General features: G+C 40.3%; 1 protein-coding gene across 1 annotated transcript in view; it reads right to left on the reverse strand.

The window, feature by feature from the left end:
* The window catches only part of LOC134354636 (xenotropic and polytropic retrovirus receptor 1 homolog), a 411,898-nt gene that overhangs the window by 40,063 nt on the left and 359,699 nt on the right, over window positions 1-12,136 (reverse strand). The window lies entirely within an intron of this gene.

Raw genomic sequence — 12,136 nt, forward strand, 5'->3', positions numbered from 1 at the left:
AACTTTATTAGAAGCATCAGGACATAAATTCATAATTATATTATATATAATTGCTACTACACTTTTCTGAGAGAGATTTAAATCTAAGATTTTTTCCAAAATGTCCATTGGATATGGGTGTGGAAAATTAGGGGAAACAGTAATTAAAAAGTTTCTAATCTGTAAATATCTCATGCCCACTTTCAATGACTGGTGTATAATGACACCCAGGTCTCGTTGCACCTCCCCTTTTCCTAATCGGCCACCATTCAGATAATAATCTGTTTTCCTGTTCTTGCCACCAAAGTGGATAACCTCACATTTATCCACATTAAATTGCATCTGCCATGAATTTGCCCACTCACCTAACCTATCAAAGTCACCCTGCATCCTCCTCACAGCTAACACTGCCGCCCAGCTTTATGTCATCCACAAACTTGGAGATGCTGCATTTAATTCCCTCACATAAGTCATTAATATATATTGTAAACAACTGGGGTCCCAGCACTGAGCCTTGCGGTACCCCACTAGTCACTGCCTGCCATTCTGAAAAGGTCCTGTTTATTCCCACTCTTTGCTTCCTGTCTGCCAACCAATTCTCTATCCCCATCAATACCTTACCCCCAATACCGTGTGCTTTAAGTTTGCACACTATCTCCTGTGTGGGAACTTGTCAAAAGCCTTTTGAAAATCCAAATATACCACATCCACTGGTTCTCCCCTATCCACTCTACTAGTTACATCCTCAAAAAATTCTATGAGATTCGTCAGACATGATTTTCCTTTCACAAATCCATGCTGACTTTGTCCAATGATTTCACCGCTTTCCCAATGTGATGTTATCACATCTCTGATAACTGACTCTAGCATTTTCCCCACCACCGATGTTAGGCTAACCGGTCTATAATTCCCTGGTTTCTCTCTCCTTCCTTTTTTAAAAAGCGGGGTTACATTAGCCACCCTCCAATCCTCAGGAACTAGTCCAGAATCTAAAGAGTTTTGAAAAATTATCACTAATGCACCCACTATTTCTTGGGCTACTTCCTTAAGCACTCTGGGATGCAGACCATCTGGCCCTGGGGATTTATCTGCCTTTAATCCCTTCAATTTACCTAACACCACTTCCCTACTAACATGTATTTCCCTCAGTTCCTCCATCTCACTAGACCCTCTGTCCCCTACTATTTCCAGAAGATTATTTATGTCCTCCTTAGTGAAGACAGAACCAAAGTAGTTATTCAATTGGTCTGCCATGTCCTTGTTCCCCATAATCAATTCACCTGTTTCTGTCTGTAGGGGACCTACATTTGTCTTAACCAATCTTTTTCTTTTCACATATCTATAAAAGCTTTTACAGTCAGTTATTATGTTCCCTGTCAGTTTTCTCTCATAATCTTTTTTCCCTTTCCTAATTAAGCCCTTTGTCCTCCTCTGCTGGACTCTAGCATTTTCCCCACTGGGAATTTCTCCCAGTCCTCAGGTGAGCCGCTTTTTCTAGCTAATTTGTATGCTTCTTCTTTGGAATTGATACTATCCCTAATTTCCCTTGTCAGCAATGGGTGCACTACCTTCCCTGATTTATTCTTTTGCCAAACTGGGATGAACAATTGTTGTAGTTCATCCATGCGACCTTTAAATACTTGCCATTGCATATCCACTGTCAACCCTTTAAGTGTCATTTGTCAGTCTATCTTAGCTAATTCACGTCTCATACCTTCAAAGTTACCCTTCTTTAAGTTCAGAACCTTTGTTTCTGAATTAACTATGTCACTCTCCATCTTAATAAAGAATTCCACCATATTATGGTCACTCTTACCCAAGGGGCCTCTCACAACAAGATTGCTAATTAACCCTTTCTCATTGCTCAATACCCAGTCTAGAATAGCCTGCTCTCTAGTTGGTTCCTCGACATGTTGGTTCAAAAAACCATCCCACATACATTCCAAGAAATCCTCTTCCTCAGCACCCTTACCAATTTGGTTCACACAATCTATATGTAGATTGAAGTCACCCATTATAACTGCTGTTCCTTTATTGCACGCATTTCTAATTTCCTGTTTAATGCCATCCCCAACCTCACTACTACTGTTAGGTGGCCTGTACACAACTCCCACCAGCGTTTTCTGCCCCTTAGTGTTATGCAGCTCTACCCATATCGATTCCATATCCTCCCAGCTAATGTCCTTCCTTTCTATTGCGTTAATCTCCTCTCTAACCAGCAATGCTACCCCACTTCCTTTTCTTTCATGTCTATCCCTCCTGAATATTGAATATCCCTGAATGTTGGTTGGTTTTACCAACAGAACCCACAGATCATGAAAATCTTAATGAAAAGCCACAAAAAAAGTAATACTTCATGAAGAATTCACATTACCCAATAAGGTGATGGGAAATGAACAATACACCTCTGTGACGGGATCCTGAATTATCTCTTATGAACTGTGCTTTTAAAAAGAGAGAAAGAGAGCTGTACAGCACAAACACCTTGTTATTAAGAGGGAGGGAGAGAAAGAGTGAGAGAGAGGCAAAGACTGCTCACAGTTTGTTTGGAATTTCTGCAAGGACACTGCCAGCTTCTGAATTCCTACAGAGAGAGAAGGGAGGAGCTACTTGATGAACGGCTACGGCTGGTGTTCAGCATGGTGAGATAAATAGAAGGTCAGCTGGTAGACAGACAGACACATGATTTTGGACACTGGATGAGCTTTGTTGTGCCCACAAAAAAGTGTTTTTTTTTAGATGATTGATCGGGAGAATCGATCAGTGGCTCTCGCAGTGTGGAAAAGGTGTGACAGGTGGGAAATTATTAGTATGTCCAACACTCGCCTGGGTTGATAACTCCACCACAGAAAACGGTCCCTTTGTTATGGTCAGATTCGGTGACTTCTAAAGGACTTCAGAGAACAATGGGACAAATCGATGGCATCGGCTTACTTGAACAACAACAACACCTCTCTCTCTCCATCACTACTCAACTCAATACCACGAACTGAACTGAACTTTACTCAGCATCATAAGACATTTACCCTTAGGCTTGAAGAATATTTCCACACACACACACACATATATATGTAAAATCACCACTAACCTGTTTAATTTATCTGAATTATATTACTGTATTGTGTAATTACTAATAAAATAGCATTAGCTAATAGCAATACCAGACTCCAAGATGTCTTCCATTTCTGCTGGTTCTTTAACCTGTACGTGACACCTCAGCTTTGTTAATTTAAAATAACTTTGGAAAACCACTTAAAGATGCCCAGTAGAGGGCAGCCTGAAGCAAGCCACAAGCAACAGACTTAACATTTTATTTTTTTCTCTCTACTTGAATATGCAGTTGATGAAGGCAGTCTGCCAACCTGCTCACAACTGAAGTCTAACAACTTATAGAAAGATTAAAAGCATTTCTGTTTTGAAGAATCATAGTAGGACTTAAATTTTAAAGAAAAAATGTAAACAACCGTCCAAAATGTAAACAAATCATTGGTGTTTGGTTAGGAAAAGATGCAGCTTTGCTTCGAGTTTACCTATTCATTTTTGGGGGATTTGGGGAAGGCAAGCATTTTCTGCCATTGCTCGTTGCCCTTGAGGAGCTATCTTTGCAAGTCACTGCAGTCCCAATGCATCATGCTTGATATGGCAACTGCCCTGTACGTCTACTAGAAAATGTACATCACAAGATACAGCCTCCTCTCCCTGGTCTCTGTCCGCACTTCTCACTGCCTCTGTAAAATGGTTATAATAATCAAGGACTCCGCCTACCTCAGACAGTTTCACTTCTCCCTCCCAACAGGCAACTCAAGACAGCTTCTATCTCCTATTATCAGACTATTGAATGGACCTCTTGTTTGATAAGATGGACTCTTATACCTTATTGCCTTTCTCTGTAATTCTAACAGTAATTTCTGATTTCTACTACCCTTGAACGTCAATGTGGCTAGCATGCAAAAGTAAGGTTTTCACTGTACGTGTGATAATAATAAACACCAGTCCTTTTGGTGAAGTTGTTCCTGCACTTCGATTGGAGAGAGTTCGAAGATTTAACAGCAACAAGAAAAGAAACAGTAATATAATTACAAGGGAAACCTGCAGATGGTGGTATTATTTCCACAACTGTTACCTATGCTTCTCCTGGTGTAGAGGTTTTGGGTCTGGGGAATGCTGCTAGACTATTCTGAACATTTTGTAGATGGTTATTATATAGAATGTAAACAAAATTTGAACATCTTGCTCAATACAACAGCAGAAGGCTCTTTAGCCTCTCAAACCCATTCCACCAATGAGCCAGATCATAGCTAACCTGGATCAGTCATTCTACAGCAAATAATCACCAATACAGCAGTAATATACAGTATCAACATTCCATCTGCAGTTTTTTAGCACTGGAATGTACATGATGGACATTATAACCATGATCAAAGCAAACAGATGGTACTACAACAAGACAAGTGGCAGTACTTATCTAAAACATGCATGCACACATGTCTACCCAAGGATACTGGCTAGCATTTCTGATCAGAAACTAGTTTGCCCAAATTACCACTCCTATACTCTACTTGGGACCTAAAACTAACTTGTTTCTTCACCTTCCCATCCCAACTTGAAATGTTAATTCTGCTTCTTTTTTTCCACAGATGCTGCCTAACCCATTGAATGCTGCTGATAGATTTTCCACAGCTACTGCCTGACATGTTGAATGCTGCTGATAAATTTTCCATAGATGCTGCCTGATCCACTGAATGCTGCAAATAGATTTTCCACAGATGCCGCCTGACATGTTGAATGCAACTGATAGATTTTCCATTTCACAATTTTCCTGCAGGGATGTTGATAAGTCTGAAGGTAGATAACTCACCAGGATGGACTACACCCCAGGGTTCTGAAAGAGTTAGCTGAAAAGATTGTGGAGGCATAAGTAATGATCTTTCAAGAATCACTCATTTCTGGAATGGTTCTGGAGGACTGGAAAATTGTAAATATCATTCCACATTTTAAAAAGGGAGGGAGGCAAAAGAAAAAATTATAGCCAGTTAGCCCAACCTCAGTGGTTGATAAGATGGTGGACTCCATTATTCATGCTGATGCTTCTGGATACTTGGAAGCACTTGATAAAATAGGCTATAGTCAGCATGGTTTCCTTAAAAGAAATCTTGTCTGACAAATCTGTTGAAATTCTTTAAGGAATTAACAGGCAGGTTGACAATGGAAAATCAGTGGATGTTATTTACTTGGAGTTTCAGAAGGCTTTTGACAAGGTGCCACACAAGATAAGAGCCCGTGGTATTAAAGGAAAGATACAAACATGATAGAAGACTGGCGGATTGGAAGGAGGCAGAGTGGGAACAAAGGAGTCCTTTTCTAGTTGGCTGCCGGTGACTAGTGGTGTTTTTCAGGTGTCAGTGTTGGGACCACTTCTTTTCACATTATATGTCAATGATTTTTCAATGATTTGGATGACGGAATTGATGGCTTTGTGGGCAAGTTTGCGGACGATACGAAGATAGGTGGGAGAGCAGGTGGTATGCAGAAGGACTTAGATTGAGAAAATGGACAAAGAAGTGGCAAATATTCTACAGTGCAGGGAAGTGTATAGTCATGCAGTTTGGTAGAAGGAATGAAGGCACTTACGATTTTCTAATTGGGGAGAAAATTCAGAAATTAGAGGTGCAAAGGGATTTGGGGGTCTTCATGCAGGATTCCCTCAAGGTAAACTTATAGGTTGAGTCGGTAGTGAGGAAGGCAAATGCAATGTTGGCATTCATTCCGAGAGGACTAGAATATAAAGGCAAGGATGAAATACTGAGACTTTATGAGGCATTTGTCAGACCGCACTTGGAATATTATGAACAGTTTTGATGCCCTTATCTAAGAAAGAATGTGCTGGTCTTGGATAGGATCCAGAGGACGTTCAAAAGAATGATCCCAGAAACGAAAGAGTTGATGTAGTTGACGTATTATGGCTCTGGCCTGTTTAGAAGTTTAGAAGAATGGGTGGGGGTGGGGGGATATCTCACTGAAACCTCTCAAATATTGACAGGCTGAGATAGAGTGCATGTGGAGAGGATGTTTCTTATAGCGGGGGAGTCTAGGACCAGAAGACACAGCCTCAGAATAAAACAGAGATGAGGAGGGATTTCCTTAGCCACATGGTGATGAATCTGCGGAATTCATTGCCACAAACTGCTGTGGAGGCCAAGTCACTGGGTATATTTAAAGCAAAGGTTGGTAGGTTTTTGATTCGTAAGGATGTCAAAGAAGGCAGGAGAATGGAGTTGAGAGAGATAATAAATCAGCCATGATGGAAAGGTGGAGTAGACTCTATCTGCCAAATGGTCTAATTCTGCCCCTATGTCCTTTGGTCTTATGGTCTTTATTGCATCTTTTTATCATCTCCCAGCAGGCTGTTTAGCCAGTTCAGTCAATTTCGTGAGACCACAGATGATCTGTGACCTAATTCCTTACAGGCGTCTCTTTCCCTTACTGTTTTTGTAATATTAGTTGTCAAATGCTTTAAAAATGAACAGCCATTAGTAGAAGAGAGTTTCACATTTCTACATCCTCTGTGTTTTACAATTTCACTTCTGAAAGCACAAGCCCAAACTTTTAAAACTACTTCCAGTTTCTTCTATTAGCAGAGATAACCATTATCTCCAATCACACCAGTTCCTTTTATTTTGTAAATTTAAAACAAATAATCCTTTAACCTTCTCAATGCAAATAAAACCCTCAATTTTCGTCATCTTCCCTTTCAAAGCCTAGGTAACATTCTGTGAAATCTGTCCATCACTCCCTCTAAAGCTAAAGTACACAAATCTTATGGTGTGTTGGCCTTCATTATTCAGGGGATTGGGTCCAAGAGCTGCGAGATAACGTTGCAGCTCTATAAAACCCTGGTTAGATCACACATGGAATGTTGCCACATTATAGGAAGGATATGAAACCTTTAGAGAGGGTGCAGAGGAGATTTACCAGGATACTGCCTGGACTAAAGGGCATGTCTTAGGAAGTGTGCTAGGGCTGTTCTCGTTGGAGTGAAGGAGGATGAGAAGTGACTTAATAGAGGTGTACAAGACGAGAAGAGGCATAGATTGAGTGGATAGCCAAAGACTTTTTGTCAGGGCAGAAATGGTTAATACAAGGGTCATAATTTTGAGGTGAGAGGCTGAAAGTATAGGAGGGATGTCAGAGCTCGGTTATTTATACATAGATTGGTGGGTGTGTGAAATGTCCTCTACCTGCAGTGGTGGTAGAGACAGATATATTAGGGGTACTTAAGAAACTCTTAGTTGGCACATAGATGATAAGAAAATGTACAGCCTTGTAGGAGGGAAGGGTTAGATTGATCGAAGAATAGGTTAAAAGGTTGGCACAACGTTGTGAGCTGAAGGCCCTCTACCCTTCTGTAATGTTTTATGTATTATGTTCTATATCCTTGATGATAAGGAGGCTTGTGCCCATGACGGTGCTGGCTGAGTTTACAACCTTCCGATTCTGTGCAATGACTCCTCCACACCAGACAGTGTTGCAACCAGTCAGAATACTGTCCATAATACATCTGTAGAAATTCATTAGAGTCTCTGGTGACATACCAAATCTTCTCAAACTCCTAATGATGTATAGCTGCCGGTGTGCCTTCATGATAACATCAATATGGTGGCACAGGATAGGTCCTCTTAGATGTTGATGGCCAAAAACTTGAAGCTGCTCACCCTTTCCACCAATGAGCCCTCAATAAGGATTGGTGTGTGTTCTCCCGAATTCCACAAACAACTTCTTCATTTTACTGATATTGAGTGCAAAGCGTCTGCACTGTTACACAGTCATGAGTGTAGAGATTAGATCAATTGGATAAACATACATCCTTGAGATGCAGCTGTGTTGGTTGTCATTGAGGAGGGGATATTATTATCAATTTGTATGGATTGTCATTTCCCATTGAGGAAGTCAAAGATCCAGTTGCACATAGGCCCAGGTTGTGAAGGTTGTTGACTACTGAGGGATGATATATTGAATGCTGAATTGTATTCGTTAAACAACAGCCTGATGCAGGTATTGCTGCTATCCAGGTGGTCCAAAGCCCAGTGAAGAGCCAGTGAGATTGTGTCTGCTGTAGACCTGTCGTGGTGGTAGGCAAATTGCAGCGGGATCAGCTCACCGCTCAGGCAGGAGTTAGGTTTAGCAATCAACAACCTCTCAAAGCACTTCTTCACAGGAGATGTGACTCATTGAGGCAGCTCACCCTGCACATTTTGAGCACAAGTATGATTGATGCCCTTTGAAGCATAAATAATTATTGTTAAAAGGCTACTTGTGGTTTTAATTGTCAGATTTTTTTGCAGTAAATTGGGGAAATTAACGTGCAAATCCAGCGAGTTCTTAAAAATAGCAGACAGGCCAAAGGCACATTGTGTACATTAGCCGGAGACTCACTCTCATGCTGTATCTCTTAAATCATAAAGTTGCTGTACAATTGTGCATTTATAACAATGTACATATTTAATGTTATGGTCTGTTTTCATTAAGAGTTGTCCCAATTTCACTTCCTTACACAACATGCAACTATAGAGGCAAAGCAACGGGGTACTGTATCCTAACCAATCAGCTATACAATTTCAGTGCATCACTCTGACAGATGTGACTAAATCTGCTTAACAGTCGATAGAGCTTAATTCCCACAAACGTTAATGGACAATGATGGGTCAGCATCTATTTGGCACACACACGTACACAATTAGATGAACAATTCCAAATCAGTAGTAATTGGTATGAAAACATGTCTTGTTAGGGCTATGCGCTGCATTAGGCTGAGGCCATGGAACAAATTGTTAAATCATGCAAATACGTATCAGAATATGCTTCTTAATCATTTATCAAAATTCCTACTTATTTACTCATCTACTTAAGGTTCGAAAATGTGAAAACAATGCCTAAAGGTAGAAAGAAATCAGTTGTAATTTGGCATATCTTATTTGCTGATCCTGAAAGCAGATGTCGTTCCCTAGCTTCACTAACTCCCTGTTTCCCAAAAACTGATTCTGAATTTTTTTTTATTTTTTCATTTTAGTGCCTTGGGCATCCTTGGCATAGGCATGTGAAAGAGTGGAGAAGAGCTGCCTTCATAAATGGCTAAAGTGCTTCTATGGAGCTAATGGGGAGGGAGTTCCAGAATTTGGCCCCAACAAAAATGTAGTAGATGGGTAGAGAACTTCTAAGACTCACAGCTCTCTGGGTGAAGAAATTTCCTCTCATCTCAGTTCTGAATAGCAAACCATTACTTTGACATAGTGATTTATGGTTATAGGTTTCCCAGTAATGGAGATCATCATCACTGCATCTTCACTGATAAGTCTCATTACATTTCAGTATGCTCAATGAGATTGTCTCTCATCCTCTAAACTCTGGAGCATACACTCAATTTGTGAACTTCTGTTGCACTCTTTCTATTGCAAATATGTACTGTACATCCTTCCTTAGTCCAAACATCATGTCTGTAGACAAGATTCCAGGGAGAGTCTCATCAGGCACCTATATATTTTCAGTGAGAAGTTACAGCGTCTTTATGGAACAAAGTTCTGCTAGTAAGAGGATGGAAATTGATTGCTTATACAAATACATAGGGGCATAGGGTTAGTCATGATTGTTATTTCCAGTTTGTTTGGTGTGTTTATGATTTACTCTTTCATTCTCTCTTACTCCCCTCAAAATGCTAACTCTTGCTGTGGCATTCTAAATGTAGTGTAAGTAAGGGCAGCAAAAGCTAGTTTATTAAATCTGAAGTTTGCATTATGATTAAATCCAATCTGTTCTATTGCAATGTTCCTGCAAACATAAGCTAGCAAAGATTATTGGACAGGTTTAATGAGTGAGGAACTTTATTGACTTCTGAGTTCTGCAGAGACTAGTCTGAAGCACAGATCAACTAAGTAAGGAAAGAATCACCAAGTTCTTAGCATCATGTTTCAAACAAGCTGGCTTAACTTGGACCTAGGTGACAGCCACTTCTGATAATGACATCCTAGCGCTAACTGAGAAGGTATAGATAATTTTAAGTGACAGCTTTAAGCTAAAATTCAGAAGAAATTTGAAAGATGGAGACTGCAAAGCTATGGTCATTCAAGGGATGTTTTAAATGAGATTACATTTTTTAAGCATTGTGTATAAAAGAGCTCCAAACAAATGAGATGTTGGGATTCCAAACGTGGTTACCAATGAGGCTTTGGTACCTTAACATGGAATATTAGTACACATTGTGCAGTTACTGGAGGCAAAATAAATATCGGGTCAAAACTTTTCCCTATACCAAATCAAGGTCACACCTGTTTTACGAAGACCACTATCATCCTGGTGCTGAACAAAAATAAGGTAACATGCCTTAATGATTAGCACCCAGTGGCTTTGACATCCACCATCATGAAGTGCTTCAGGAGAAGAGTCATGGAATGCATCTCTCCAGCCTCAAAGATACTCCACTGCAATTCATCTTTGAACAAAACAGGTTCATGGCAGACACATCTTTGGCTCTACACAAATCTCTAGAGCATCTGGATAACAAAGATGCCTACTTGTTAACGAATACCGATTTACTGACTACCCCTCCGCCTTCAATTCTATAAATTCAAACAAACTCATATCCAAATTCTGAGAGCTAGGGGTTGGCACTTTATTTTGTAAATGGATCCTTAACTTCTTTACCAATAGATTTCAATCAATAAGGATATTTTTTATATTGAGATACAGCATGGAGTAGGCCTTTCCAGCCCTTCGAGTCATGCTGCCCAGCAATCCCCCTATTTTATTCCTAGGTCTAATCATGGGACAATTTACAATGACCAATTAACCTACCAACTGATAGTTCTTTGGACTGTGGAAGGAACTGGAGCACCTAGAGGGCATCCACACAGTCAAGAGGAGAACATACGAACTCCTTCCCTTTCCTTTCTTGATCTCACTGTCTCTATCTCTGGAGACAGTTTATCCACCGATGTCTATTGCCTGTATACAAAACTCCTTACAGGTTGCAGTGGGAACTGAACACGGGTCACTGGTACTGTAAAGTGTTGTGCTAACCGCTATGCTATCAAGCCGCCCTGACAGACAGTCACAGCTCCACCATGATTATTATCAACACTGGTGCTCCATGAAGCTGCATCTTCAACCCCCTATTTGACTGTTCAGTCGATTCTGCTCTAACCCAAAGTTTGCAGATAGCACCAGTGTAGTTGGTTGGATCTCAAATAATGACAAAATGGAGTACAAGAAGCAGATGGACAGCCTAGTGGCATAGTGCTATGACAAGAACCTCCCATCAATGTCAGTAAAACAAAAGAGCTGGCCATTGATTTCAGGAAGCAGGGTACAGAACATGTGCTGATATAGAGATGGTTCAGAACTTCAAGTTCCTAATTGTAAACATTCCTAATAGTTTGTCCTGATCCAACCATGTAGTTGCTATGGCCAAGAAGCCATAATAGAACCTCCACTTCCTCAGAACTCTAAAGAAATTTGAAATGTCCTCATTGGTCCTCACCAACTTTTATCAATGCCCCATAAAAAGAATCCTACCCAGATGTATTGCAGCTTGGTATGGTAACTGCTTTCTAAGACTGCAAGAAACTGCAGCTTTGTGGACATAGCTCTGTCCACCATGAGAACCAATCTCCCCTCCATGGATTTTGCCTCAAGAAAGCAGCCAAATTAATCAAAAGCCCCTTATCCCAGCCAATCTAACCTCTGCTTCCATTGGGAAAATGATACAAAAGCTTGAAAACAACAGCACCAGGCTGAAGATCAATTTCTATCCGTCTGTTTGATAAAGCTTGACCTCACAATCTCCCTCATCGTTGTTCTTGTAATTTATTGTTCACCTGCACTGAACTTTCTCTATAACAGTATATCTTGCTTTTTCCTTTGTACTATCTTGATCTAGTTATGTTTTGAAATTATCTGTATGGATGGCACGTAAACATAGCTTTTCATTGTATCTCAATACATGTGATAATAATTAGGCAATTACCCAAATCTAGGAGTGGAAAGGGGATGCACCTCTGCTTTTCAGACAGAACTTGAAATTATGGCCCTGTCTGCCCTGTCAAGTATAAGTAAAAGATCCCAAGATACAATTTAAAAGGTCTATAGGGAGCTCTTCCTAACGCCC

This window comes from Mobula hypostoma, chromosome 12 (genome assembly GCF_963921235.1).
Source record: "Mobula hypostoma chromosome 12, sMobHyp1.1, whole genome shotgun sequence".
NCBI classification, from domain to species: domain Eukaryota; kingdom Metazoa; phylum Chordata; class Chondrichthyes; order Myliobatiformes; family Myliobatidae; genus Mobula; species Mobula hypostoma.